This window comes from Taudactylus pleione, unplaced genomic scaffold, assembly GCF_031769625.1.
Source record: "Taudactylus pleione unplaced genomic scaffold, aTauple2 ptg000397bl, whole genome shotgun sequence".
NCBI classification, from domain to species: Eukaryota; Metazoa; Chordata; class Amphibia; order Anura; family Myobatrachidae; genus Taudactylus; species Taudactylus pleione.
This window is the reverse complement of record NW_028284799.1, coordinates 9,032,239-9,046,900: the sequence shown is the minus strand read 5'-3', so window position 1 is coordinate 9,046,900 and position 14,662 is coordinate 9,032,239.

Genomic DNA, 14,662 nt, shown 5'->3' with positions numbered 1-14,662 from the left:
AGGCTGAGACTGATAAGCACATGTGTGTACTCACTGTAGATGGCAACCGAGTAGAGGCACTGTTAGACTCTGGTAGCTTGGTGACACTTATAAAAGCTGAGCTGGTGAACCCCTTGAGGCGTAAGGGGAAAACTGTTGGTGTGACCTGCATACATGGGGATACTCGATATTATGTTACTGCCGAGGTGAACATCGTGACACCATGTGGTTCTGCTATAGTTTCTGTGGGTTTGGTGCATGGTCTGATGCACGATGCAATATTGGGGAGAGACTTTGCTCACTTCTGGAAATTGTGGGAAAGCCGTTTTGTTCCAGAAGTGAACAACCCCGATCCATTTGAGAAGGTTGTCGATGTAGTGGAGGAGGGAGTTTCTTCTGAGTCAGAGTTATTCCCTTTTTCTACTATGATTGGCGAACTAGAGAATGCGGAGCGTGACGGTGGCCCGCCAACTGATGTGCCTCCCACTGAGGTGGGAAGTGTTGTTGGGCCAGTTGATCATCTGCCTGATTTAGAGGTCAGAAGAGAGGTCTTTGCTGTGGAGCAGTTGAAAGACCCTACTTTGGTAAAAGCCAGGGAGAATGTAAAAGTAGTTGATGGTAAACCCGTAGACCCTGATAGTCCTTTGTCCTATCCCCACATGGCAATGTGTCAGGATTTGTTATATCAGGTAACTAAGAAGGGGGAAGATGTGGAACAACTAATATTTCCCAAAGCCTACAGAAGAACAGTGTTGGATCTAGCCCATGGTCATATAACGGCCGGCCATCTAGGGGTAGAGAAAACCACTGAGCGAATAATGCAGAGGTTTTTCTGGCCCAGGCTTCATAAAGAGGTATCTGACTTTTGAACATCCTGCCCTGAGTGTCAGTATCATACTCCCAAGCCACATTTTAAGGGTCCACTAGTTCCATTGCCTATTATAGAGGTGCCGTTTGAAAGAATAGCGATGGATTTGGTTGGACCCTTGATGAAGTCTGCCAGGGGACACCAGTATATTCTGGTCATAATGGATTACGCTACCAGGTACCCGGAAGCGATCCCGTTGCGCAATACGTCAACCAAGAAAATTGCCAGAGAGCTAGTTCATGTGTTTAGCAGGCTGGGTATACCTAAGGAGATACTAACTGACCAGGGTACACCGTTTATGTCAAAAGTCATGAAAGAGTTATGCCGCCTGTTCAAAATTGAACAGTTAAGAACTTCGGTTTATCACCCCCAAACTGATGGGCTGGTCGAGAGGTTTAACAAGACGTTAAAACACATGCTTAGGAAAGTGGTCGACAAGGATGGTAGGGATTGGGATTACTTATTGCCGTATTTATTGTTGGCCATAAGAGAGGTTCCCCAGTCCTCCACCGGGTTTTCACCCTTCGACTTGTTGTATGGGAGACACCCAAGGGGGTTACTAGACATTGCCAAAGAGACATGGGAGGGGCAGTCTAGTCCTTACAAAACGGTGATTGAGCATGTTTCTCAAATGCAGGAGAGAATTGCTGCGGTAGTGCTGATAGTGAGAGGGCACCTGGAACAGGCTCAACAGGCACAGCAGAGGGTATACAACCGCAATGCTCGGTTACGCAGCTTTGCTCCTGGGGACAGATTGTTAGTGTTGGTTCCCACTGTGGAAAATAAACTTTTGGCTAAATGGTAAGGGCCCTTTGAAATCTTAGAAAGAGTGGGACAGGTCAATTACAAAGTTTACCAGCCGGGGAAAAGAAAGCTGGAACAGATATACCATATAAATCTGTTAAAGCCCTGGAAAGATAGAACGGTACTGTCGACCGTCCGAGCCCCTCCAGTAAATCCAGGGCCCTTAGTTCCCGAAGTGACAATGGCAAAAACCCTGTCGGCAATTCAACAACAAGAGGTCAAGGAGTTTCTGATCAGAAATAGGGTGCTGTTCTCTGACGTACCTGGGAAAACCTCGGTCATTAAACATGACATAATCACTGACCCAGGGGTTAAAGTTAATCTAAAGCCCTATAGGTTACCAGAAGCACAAAGAGAATCGGTGTCGAAAGAAATTGAAAATATGCTAGAGTTAGGGGTTATTGAAGAATCACATAGTGAATGGTCAAGTCCCATTGTGTTGATTCCAAAGCCCGAAGGGAGTGTGCGTTTCTGCAATGACTTCCGAAAGTTGAACAGGGTTTCAAAATTCGATGCCTACCCGATGCCACAGTGGAGAAGGAGGCGTTGGCCATAAAGTGGGCGTTAGGGGCCTGTTGTCTAAAGCAGACGCGTTGTCACGCGTTCATTGTTTGGGGGCTTCAGTTGTTCCGCCCCATAGGTCAAAACAAAGGGGGGGGATATGTGATAGGCTCACTGGTAAAGTGGTCTGTGGCAGGTGCATTTGTCCCAGATTCCTGTCTTATGTGTTTTAAACCTCCAGGAGAAAGTCTGCAGTGTAGCAGGCTTGAGTCTCGGCTTTTTGAAAAGCCGGTTTGGGACCTGGGGGTTGTGGGTGAGAGGAGAGGGAGGGCTCCACCCACGGCCACTCCAGGTTTTGGGCCTTGCAGCCTGGTAACAGGCTTGTTAGGGTTTCCACCTGAGAGTGGCCAATATAAGCCTAGTTTGTTTAGGGCTGAGTATCTCACCTGGGAGAGCAGACAGGGAGTTTGCTCAGAGACACTGGAAAAACCTATCTGTAAGTGCTGTGCTGTGCCTTTGTTGCTGGTGAGGGCATTAGGCCCTGCCAGGTTCTTGTAGTGAGGGAACCACCTGTAAAGTTAGAGCCCAGCCAGGGCTAGGATTTATGTTTATGGTTTCTTTTTGTTGTTTCTGTTTTGCACAATAAAAACTGGCGCCGACCAGCTTGTACTCGAATCCAGACTGTCGTACTGTTTCCCAGCTGCTGTGTGTGTAAGGAAGGAGACCTCTACCCAGGAGAGGGACCCCTAATCTGACTGTGTCACAATAATAATATTCAAATCTTTGATGATCCCCCGGAGCACCATCAAATCCATCATCATCATATGGAAAGAACATGGTACCACAACAAACCTGCCAAGAGAGGGCCGCCAACCAAAACTCACAGACCAGGCAAGGATGGCATTAATCAGAGAGGCAGCACAGAGACCAAAGGTAACCATGAAGGAGCTGCAGAGTTCCACAGCAGAGACTGGTGTATCTGTGCATGTGACCACAATAAGCCGTACACTACATAGAGCTGGGCTTTATGGAAGAGTTGCCGGAAAAAAAGCCATGAGTTTGCCAAAAGGCATGTGGGCGACTCTCCAAATGTATGGAGGAAGGTGCTCTGGTCAGATGAGACTAAAATGTAACTTTTCAGCCACTAAGGAAAATGCTATGTGTGGCGCAAATCCAACACATCCCATCACCCCAAGAACATCATCCCCACAGTGAAACATGGTGGTGGCAGCATCATGCTGTGGGGATGTTTTTCAGCAGCAGGGACTGGGAAACTGATTTGAGTCGAGGGAAAGATGGATGGTGCTAACTACAGGAATATTCTTGAGCAAAACCTGTTTCAGTCTGCCTGTGATTTGAGACTGGGACGGAGGTTCACCTTGGAGCAAGACAATGACCCGAAGCATACTGCTAAAGCAACACTCGAGTGGTTTAAGGGGAAACATTTAAATGTGTTGGAATAGCCTAGTCAAAGCCCAGATCTCAATCCAATTGCGAATCTGTGGTCAGACTTGAAGATTGCTGTTCACAAGCGGAAAACATCCAACATGAAGGAGCTGGAGCAGTTTTGCCATGAGGAATGGGCAAAAATCCCAGGAGCAAGATGTGGTAAGCTCATAGAGACTTATCCAAAGTGACTTGCAGCTGTAATTGCCGCAAAAGGTGGCTCGACAAAGTACTGATTTTAGGGGGGTGAATAGTTATGCACGCTTAAGTTTTCTGTTATGTTGTCCTAAATGTTGTTTGATTCACAATATAAAAAAAAACAACTGCACAGTTGTAGGCATGTTCTGTGAATGAAATGATGCACACGTTCAAACAATCCATTTTAATTCCAGGTTGTGAGGCAACAAAACCTGAAAAATGCAAATGGGGGGAGAAAACTTTTGCAAGGCACTGATATATGCAAGCCCATGAAACAGCATTTGAATGGTCAGAAACTCCTGGATTCCCTTAATGACTCCCCTGTTACCCCCCCAAATGCTTACCATCTGTCACTTACTTTGCGAGTGAATCCTCTGAGCGAGTGTAATCGCAAACTAATTGCAGCACGTGAACAGTACAGCTTTCACGCATGCACAATGGATATAACTCGCTCAATCTCCGTAAATATGGGCATTGCGGAAATCTCTGAATCAGGCACCAATATTCACAATAAACATGTACATGTACATAAATCAATAATAATAATAAGTTGAACTTATAAATATCAGCAGTAATGTGATAATTCTTGTGCATGCCATCTGCACCGCTAAAACCTTCATCATCAACTTCCTAATTAATGATTGGAAGTAGTACTCCTGGTTCCAATTTGCAAAGGCTGACTGACTCTTCCCCTATCCAGGATTGCCAAGAAGAATCCTTGCTCGCCATTGGGTGAATCTTTATCACAGAAGGGGACCAAGTGGACTAGTAGTTTCAAACAACAATTGACTGTGAAACAAGCATTTGCAAGAGGAACTATGTATGACAGCTGTCATCCTGTTGCGCATCGGATCACTGAAGCCATAATGGATATGTTAGCATTAGACCTGCGTACAATATCCACCATCAATACATCTGGTTTTAGACAGTTGGTTGAGGTAATGTGCCCCTGCTACCAAATTCCAACTTGATTTCATTTTACCAGACCTGTAATTCCTCACCTGTTCTGAGATGTTTATAAAACCTTATTTTTGGCCTAGAAAATTCCATTCTACCAAATCTAGCAGTACTGGTCAAATTTAAGATTACATGACTGTGACAGTCCATACCATCAACAGCAGCATTATCTAACACACAATGCCAGTTCATTCACAGACAGGCTACTCTCTGTCTCATCTGCTTCACTAAGAGCCATATCGGTGTCAATCTGTTGGAAAAACTCAGGGATATGATAGCAAAATGGCTTACACTACTAAGACTTTCCTCAGGATTTGTCATTTCTGATACCGCAAGTAACATTGTATGAGCATTACAACTGGGTGATTTTGAACTTGCACACACAATAAACCTGGTAGTTCAGAATTTCTTAAAAATTGACAGGTGTGTGCAGGATATACTGATTGTGGTCCAAAAATTTCTGCCCATTTTTGGCATGCATCAACTGCATGTAAAATATTGCAGAAGCTGCAACAACAGTATAATTGCCATGCCACCAACTGAAGCAAGAGGTAGTATTCAGGTGGAATTTCATCCTTTATATGCTTCAGCGATTGGAGGAACAGTAACAAGCTATGCAAGCATACATATCAAAATATGAGATAGGGAGAGGGGGGTCATGTTACCTTAGTCCAGCACAGTGGACAATATTGTCTGTTTTATGCAAGCTACTTTAACCATTTGAAATTGTAACCAATGAAGTGAGTTCAGACACTGCAAGTCTGAGTCAGGTCATACCCTTAATTAAACCACTGGAAAAGCAGCTAGAGAGGTTAAAGGAGGAGATGAAACTAACCAATTCTGCTAAGTATGTTGGACTTGTAGATCAAGTTCTTTTTCGTTTCCCCTGGACCAAAGGGATTGATATTGGATCAGTACATTTGCCAAACCCTCCTCCTAACCCCACTACTTACCATTGGGATGCCAGTGGTCAGGATGCTGGTGACGGGATTCTGACTGGTGTCAGGATTCTGGCACCGGCATTCTGGATGTTGACATCCTGATAGCCGAGATTTAAACTACATCCCCCAAAACAAGCCAAAACATGTGAGATCCAACACCAGGAATATGATGTTTTGCCTCGTTTTGAGATCCAAACAAGGCAGGAAGATGCAAGCCCAGTTTGATTTGACTCATTACCCCTAAGTTTGGTTGTGTTGGGATTGCAGGAATCCCAAACCGTACATTTTAAAAAAGACTTGATGGGCTCTCTAACACAAACTTACAAAGACTGTACTGGTTCTCTAACACAGACTTACACAGACTTGACAGGTTCTCTGACACATACTGACACAGACTTCATGGGTTCTCTAACAAAGACTTACACAGACATGACAGAACCTTTTTGAGATGGGAGAATCTTAGGTTTAGGCACCCCAGGGGGGGTTAGGTACTACCCCAGGAGTTTTAGGGTTAGGCACCACTAAGGGAGGGTAAGGGTTAAAGGGGAGGGTTAGAATACTTACCTGCCCCAGTCGGGATTGTGCATTCATGCTTCAGCCTTCCAGCGTAGGTATTTCATCTGCCAGGCATAGATCTGGCAGCATTACATACCAATTCCAAATGGGATTATTAGTATAATTTCCCTGCATTGGTTATAAGGCACAGTGATCCCTATGGCTACATGCAATTTCTGAAAAGTATCAGTGTGTTTTCATCACCAAGTAGATCTTACTAACTGCTTTGGGGCTCATTTACATTTTGATGTAAATCAATTTTATGACATGCCTCTCAGATTTAGCAGTACATGCCCACTTTACTGCCACTCTCATAGGTGCTGCTTTCACAATCTCCCTGAAATGCTTTTTCAAAAGTAGACAAGTATGACTGAGAGTGTCTCAATTGCACCGGGCGTCTCACATTGAATGGCTTATAGATTCTAGGTGTATGAGGACATATCTATAATGCAATATTGGGTTGTAGGAATCTGATATATGATTGCAGCATATATACATTTCCCTTGCTAGGTCACTGTCCTTTCTTCTCTGCTAGAAAACATTTGTGCGAACCTGCAAGGAGTGGCACAATTCAACTGCAGCGAAGCATCACAGTTGTTTGTTTCAAAGTATTTTCATGCAGTGCCACCTACTGGTAAATCATTGCATACCATATACAGTTTCAAAATGTCAAAGAAAATTTGCAAATTTGGAAAATTGCGAGTAAATTAACATTTTTGTTGTTTCATTAATGAAAATACAATGTGCTCCTCGTTGTTGTTAAGCTGCTTATAACCATGAAATATATTATATGATTCATTGATCCAAATAGCAATGGAATTCCACACATGATTTGAACTAGTTTTAGTGGTGTTCCGTTAGGTTTGTTGCTATCATAAAAAGAAATACCAACCAATTTGAATTTTGGAGTGTTTTTGAAAACAGGCTGCATACAATACTTGCCTTCTTTTGTAAAATCATTTCAGAGAGATTGTGCATGAAGCAACTAGGTACACTGCCAAAGCAAGCTTCTCCTGCTTCACCCAAAGTGTGTGTCTAACTCCATCATTGGGGATATCTGTGCCACCCATATACAGCACCACCAGGTGGAAATTATAGTGCTGTGTGACAGAGCCGTAACTAGACATTTTGGTGACCTGTTCCAGAAAGAGCATTGGTGCCCCCCCATTTTTCAAATATGGACATAATGCATATAGCACTGTGGCGCTAAGTAATCAGCGCAGCAGCAGTGACATTACTGCTGCACTTGATAAACAGTAAGGTCTCCCACATAAGATAATGAGACATGTTATCATTTACTAAAAAATATATGAAAAATTTTAAAACCTCATACATTATCAAGTACACACATGCCAGCAGTTCCAAAAGCACAGTGGGAATCCCAGAATCACAGTGGTGAGATAGTACAGTAGTTTATCCTGCCTTCCCTTTTTCAAGAATCTACCATAGGTATATGGGCCTGATTTAGAGAATTATTCTAATGCAAATGCAGCTGCAATTTTGCACAGAACATAGCTGCGAAAATATGCTAATGCCTTCCAGAGCATAGCCGAGCACATGAATGCCAACTGCTGCCTTCTCATATCTGCCCGACGCCGTGCAACAGCATTAACATTGGTACTATCAAGGCACATCGGGCAGTCACGTAGCATGTAAGGCAAGTCTGACCAGCCACAATCACTGCAGCTCCCCTGACACTCAGACAGCTCTCATGTGGCGTAGGAGATAGCAATGGCTAATTTATGCACGCCCCTGTAATGGCATTTAAATAGTCAGACACACCTGTGCTTTTCTAATCACCCCCCCTGTTACCTCCCCCAAATGCTGACTACCTGTCACTCACTTTGCAGGTGGTTCCTGTGTATGAAAGTAATCACAATGCAATCACAGTGTGTGTGCAGTGTGGCGTTTGCACATGTGCAATACCAAACAAATGCTTATTCTGTGAAAATATCAGCATTGCGGTCCATCTCTGAATCAGGCCCTATGTCCCTACTGCTGGTCTTTCTACAGCACTCCTTACCCCACTTCCAATAAACAATCCATCCTGTACAAAATTATCTGGCATACTTCCATCAGTTACTCTTGTCAAAAACATACTTCTCACTGCACTTCCTCCATTCATTGATTCCCATTCCTAAAGGACGCTTCACTGCACATCCATAGGACTCCTCACTAGCCTGCTACCCCACACTTACAGAACTTAGTGACTCACTTCCTCCAGTCACTGCTCCCTGCCCCCAAAGAATCCTGTGCCCCACTTCCTCCAGTCACTGCTCCCTGCCCCCAAAGAATCCTATGCCCCACTTCCTCCAGTCACTGCTCCCTGCCCCAAAGAATCCTGTGCCCCACGTTCTCCAGTCACTGTTCCCTGTACCCAAAGAATCCTGTGCCCCACTTCCTCCAGTCACTGCTCCCTGCCCCCAAAGAATCCTGTGCCCCACTTCCTCCAGTCACTGCTCCCCACTCTTACAGAACTCTGTGCCCCACTTCCTTCAATAAAAATATATAATTATTCCATAGACAAAAAACCTTACGGTTTCACATGTCCCATTAAGGCTTCTTAGACATAATCTGAAATTTCTCAAAACCTATTGAATTTCTGCCACTCAAACTTCAAAAAGCAATGAACATGCAATCTTGTGTGAACTAACTGTTTAAAAACAGGATGAAATTATCAATGTTGAAAGTGACAACAGAGGTGCAATTGATCTGTCCTGCAACAGCAAGCATGACAGATAGTCCAGGCACATTGCTATTCAGGGCCAGATTAACAATGGGGCGGATGGAGCTACAGCTCCAGGCCTCCAAATAAAAATAGGCCCATCAACATGACAGCATGATTACCAGCTACCTAACTGGCCATAAATTTTAAGTATTTAAATAGTTTTTCTAGTCCCCCGTCCCCCCCCAAAAAAACAAAATTATGCAATTTTTCTATTTCTATGTAGTTAGGGAGACATTGTGGTCATAGTTTAGGGGGGTGTATATACCAAGGTGACTCTGACCACAGCCACACAGCACCGTTCACAGCACTTCCCCTTCTCAGTATAGGCCCTTGAACATTTTCAGCTCCAGGCCCATGTGGGCCTTAATCCGGCCCTGTTGCTATTAGATACCACTTCATCCATGAACTAGTGGAGAGTGGAGCTATTGGTGTTACCTTTAATGTACAAACAATCACCACTTTGCTTTAATTCGTACAAAGCTTTATTTAGTATACACACTTCCCCCTCTTGGAACATGTTTTCACAGTAGTGTTTGGGAAGTTCCATGTGAATCTTGTAAAAGAAAGGACTGGGTATAATTGCCCTCAGTCCCCCATGGCCAGTCTTGCCTTGAAAATTTTTAGGCCTAGACAAAATAATTTACATATAAGTGCTTTCATCAGTTATCCGTAATCATACATTACTAAATACAGCCTTAGGGCACTACCTACACATAGGTATACAGTAAAATACATATCTTATTTAAACAAAAGCATTTTACATTACAGGCACTCAATAGTGGTATCCTGTTAACTAGGGGTGCCACAGAAGTAACCTAACTCTGTCAGTGAGCAGTCCAGGCAATATGGGGCCACAGAGATGACATGGGGTGGATCCTGAAAAGTTAAGGCTTGAAGGACCTCTAGGAGAATATAGGGCAGGGGTGTCCAAACTTTTTTCTTGGAGTGCTGTTTAAAGAAAATAGTTTTGGACAAAGGGCCACATAATTTTTCTAAAATATGGCCTTCCAGATATTAGGTAAGGGTTCTTTGCTGAGTAAATGTTATTCTAAGAAACATGAAAACTAATCAAAAATATCTTGAAATAAACATATTTTGAATGATTTTAGATTTTATTTATATTCACTGAAACAATATGCATACAATGCCACACAGTAGTGTCCCCAATTGATAATATGCCACACGGTAATGTCTCCAATTGATATTATACCACACAGCAGGGCCATAACTAAGGGTATATGATTGGTACCCTTGCCCAAAGTTTAGGACCCTGGAGGCAGCACCGTCCCTGCCCCACAGGACCTGCATTTGGTTGTGGTAATGTCAGTGTATGGGCAGGTTGTGCATGTTCGGAGATAAGGGAGGGCGCACATTATCCACTGCACAGGATGAAGACCGATTACCCGATTACAATGTTGTAATCGTACAGTCGTTCCACTCTTGTGTAGTGGATATGCACCTTTAGTTCTCAGAACCCCCTCAGTCATGGTCCTTTAAATACGGAGCACCCTCAGTCATAGCCCTCTATACGCCTTAGTCGCAGAGCACCCTCATGCCATCCCAGTGACCCCTCATGACCTTGTCTTACTTACATCACCAGCAAACTTTGAAAAACATACTCCTGGCCACCATCTTTCTCTAACTTGCTCCTATGAGTCCATTCACCTCACTCCTCTGCAGATGAAGCAGTAGAGGGGGCCAACTAAGCATACACCACCTCCAGTCAGGGCTTTCCAGAGGAATCCTATACAGTGGAAGGGGGGCTGAATTTCGGCAGTGAGTGGGCCAAAGTTTGTCTGTCTCTGTCATATAGTAACGCCATCTCAATAAGATAAGTAGAATAGACTCCACAGTTCCCAAAGCAAACTTTGGTGGACACAGCAATCACTGAAAAAAGAGGAGCTGCAAGAAAAATCTGTGATTTATCTGCGGTATCCCTCATTATAGATAGGAGTAAGCAGTAATAATATTCTCTCTGGCAAATTAAATGGAGGAAAGGGTTATCCCAGTTTCACAGACACACCTCATTACTCATTTTGCTCACATATACACTACTTTGTTGAAGCCTTAATAAGGGAATTGACTAGTGTACTACAGTATTATTGTAGGTATTTTATTATGCACTGCGTCAAAATAAAAAGCAAAGCAACGAAAGTGAAATGAGTTCTAATAAACTTCTCTCTAAGCTTGTCTGCCAAGATCATCTATTACAATCACTATTAGGGGCCTAATCATCATTGAGGCCATATAGGGGGAGAGGGTCACGTGTGCGTTTAGTGTCATTGTTAAAGCAGCCTAATTTTGTGTGATATAGAGATATATATATATATATATATATATATATATATATATATATATACAGAAAACAAGGAAAAGGATCCAGAAACCCTTGGTATTTTTAACTTATCTGATCAACCTCTATCAGAATCTGTTGTATCACTTCTAAACAAGGGTTTATCTTTTGCTTTCACGGTAAAACTCAATGGCTTCCAATTATTTATAGATCTTAACAATTTTGTTTGTAAATTAATCCTTAACAGGCACTTTCTGAAAAAAGACAGGCGTTATTAAAAATTATGACAGTTTATCTAAATCAGGTTTAAAACTTACTTCAAAATCCCTTTGGAATCAAAAAGTACTCACACTGACACCTTCTATGAAATGGTAAAGAAAGATCTGTGTAAAGATAATTTAAAAATATCAAACAATAGTAAATTCCAATAAAAAAAAAATTAAAGGCAAATGATCAGTTGGTGTTTAAACAGGTAGATATAGGAGGAGGCCTGGTAATTATATATCGGTCAGATTATGAGAAAGAGGCACTTTGATTACTTGGGGATCTAGATCTAGTTAGGTACCCGGGTTATTGCATGTGAACGACCCGGGTTACTGTGCAGTGTGAAAGGGCCTGTTGAAATAACCCTGGTATTTTTACCCTGGTAATGAGCAGGGTTGAACACGGGTTCAACCTGGCTCGTGATGCAGTGTGAACAGGTAACCCGGGTCTATGCGACACGGGTCCTGTTCACAGCATAGGAAGAGCTGGCATTTGGAGGTAATCTCATCTCCAAGCACCAGCTCAGCATGTGATGGCAATGACATCATTGACCTGGCAATAAACCGGGTCGGGCTGCCAGTCTGAAAAGATTCTCAGCCGGGTAGCACCAGGGATGGACATGTGAACAAAATCCTGGTTGCGACATGGCATTACAATGTGAAAGGAGTATTAGAGAAGGCCTACAGAAGGAAGAAATAAATAAAGAATTTCAATTTCTGATACAAAACAACCCAGTTATACCAGTATTTTGTTTTCTGCTGAAGATATATAAACAAATTGAGAATCCTCCTGGTAGACCCACTGTGGCAGGATAAGACTCTGTTACAACTAATGTGTCTGAATATGTGGAGGTCTTTCTAAATTAGTATGTAAAGGAACTAACATCATACATTTAGGACACTACTGCAGTTCTTCAAACATTGCAAAAATGTCATAATGGAAGATAATTTGCTATGGGTTACAATAGATGTACAGTCTTATACCTCCATTGATCATGAGAAGGGTATAATGTTCTGTAAAGACTTTTTAATGGATGATCCCACTTTGAATGACACCCATAATGAATTTATCTGTAGTTTAATTGATTTTATCCTTAAACATAATTATTTTACATTTTTGGTTAATTATTATTTGCAAGTGTGTGGAACACTCATGGGTACTATCTTTGGACCCAGCTTTGCTAATCTTTACATGTGAAGCTGGGAACAGAAATATATTTATGGTGACAATCCCTTTATGGAGAATATTACATTATATAAACATCAATATCAATTATATAATTATCATCTGGAAAGGCTCACCTCAGATCTTGGAAGAATTCATTGTGATAATTTATAATTTACATCTAAAACAAGTGTAATTTAAATAGTATATTTGGACTTGGTTTTAACCTCTGAAAATATTGAAATCAATACTAGAAACTATTAAAAAAAAGCCTGTGGATACAAACAGTTATGTCCACTTATAAAAGTGGACACATGAATAAATGGAAAATCAATCTACCATCCCAATTTTGTAGGACAAAATGTAATTGTAGCTAAGAAGAATCATGTAAAAAACAGTTAAATCTTTATGCAGACAGGTTTGTGGAGAGTGTTATCCAAATGACCTGATAAATGAAGCTACTGTATCATAAAAATGAATACTGACAGGAACAGACTTTTGTAATATAAAACTAAAGAAAAGAACAAATCTGAGAATATTCATTTAGTTACTTCTAATAATAACCATGAAAAAAAAATTAGGGCCATATTCAATTTGAGGCAAAAAGTCCGTTATCGGTGATAATTTATCGCCTGTTTCAATTATCTCCATATTCAATTTCAAAGAATTTTCGCCGGTGCGAAAAGTCTTTGTTAAAAAATGGGGATAACTTTTCATCATGTAATACATGGTGAAAATAAGTGAAGAATTGGGGTTTAGGGGAGCAGGCTTAAAAAAAATAGCCTGCAGCCTTTAGAATGTCCCCTTAGTTTAATCTGTGTCAAAAAAAAAGAAAGATTCCTTAGGACACCCCAACAAATGTACTTTAATTTTGGGGGTGAAATAAAAAGTAGGGGGACACAATTAAAAACTAGCAAAATAGAGTCAGGGAGGGTCCCCAAGTATGTGGCAGGTGTTCTCTTCATTGCGGGTGGTTGCGGCAGAATTTTAAAAAATAAAATTTTAATACCTCAGGCTCATAATGAGAATTATGAGATTGCCCCCTTTTTATGAGTTTTTAATGGCGTAATATTGTAATCTAGTACTGTTAGCTATTTCATTTTTGATGTATGGAGAGACCATTTTATTTGTAATCTTTTTTATATATTTATGTAATTCTTATGTTGTTATCCACATAGTATCCTGTTGCACTATATACCCATCACTGCTACCAATATGTGTATAGTGTATAAATATATTTTGGAGTTGCTTTTAGCTATCATTGAAACGATTATGTATAACTATGAGTAAATCATAGGTAAAATGGTGGCTATCATAAAGTACTATGATCTCCTGCAAATGGCTGATGGATATACTCTAGTGCTAGAAATAAGGGCCACAATTGTTAAGAAATTAAGCCCTATACTAATTATTGACAGCCGTGGAATATTACATTGGCACCACAATCACCACCTCACACAGAACTGCTATGCAGCGCAGGTTTGAGATATGTAAATAGCGCCCATATAACTGCTGAAAGAACATGACCTCATTCTCATGAGGCTTTGGGCTCTGGCATGCTTGCGCAGTTAAGTCTTTTGGATACAGAAATGACCTTATTCCCAGAATACTATGCGGGGCACATACACAGTATGGGAAGAAATACCAATATTACATTCCAATTAGATTATTAGTTATGGGTAGATAAAGAACATAACCTAAACAGGTAGTTTACCCTCTTGAAGAAGTTCAGCCATTGGGCATAGAGACGAAATGCATTCAGGCAATCCAGGGCATGACCTGCACCCTTTGCCACCAGGAACCTTTAATGTGACTTGGTTCTTCAGATAATCTTTATCCCTTTTTTAATGTATGTGATTTTATTGTTCAATAAATGTGTGTTTTAAATATATTACACTTATTGGTACCATTTGTTTCCATTTTACAAAGACAAATTTGGAGTGGCATTGTGGATGTCTGGATCT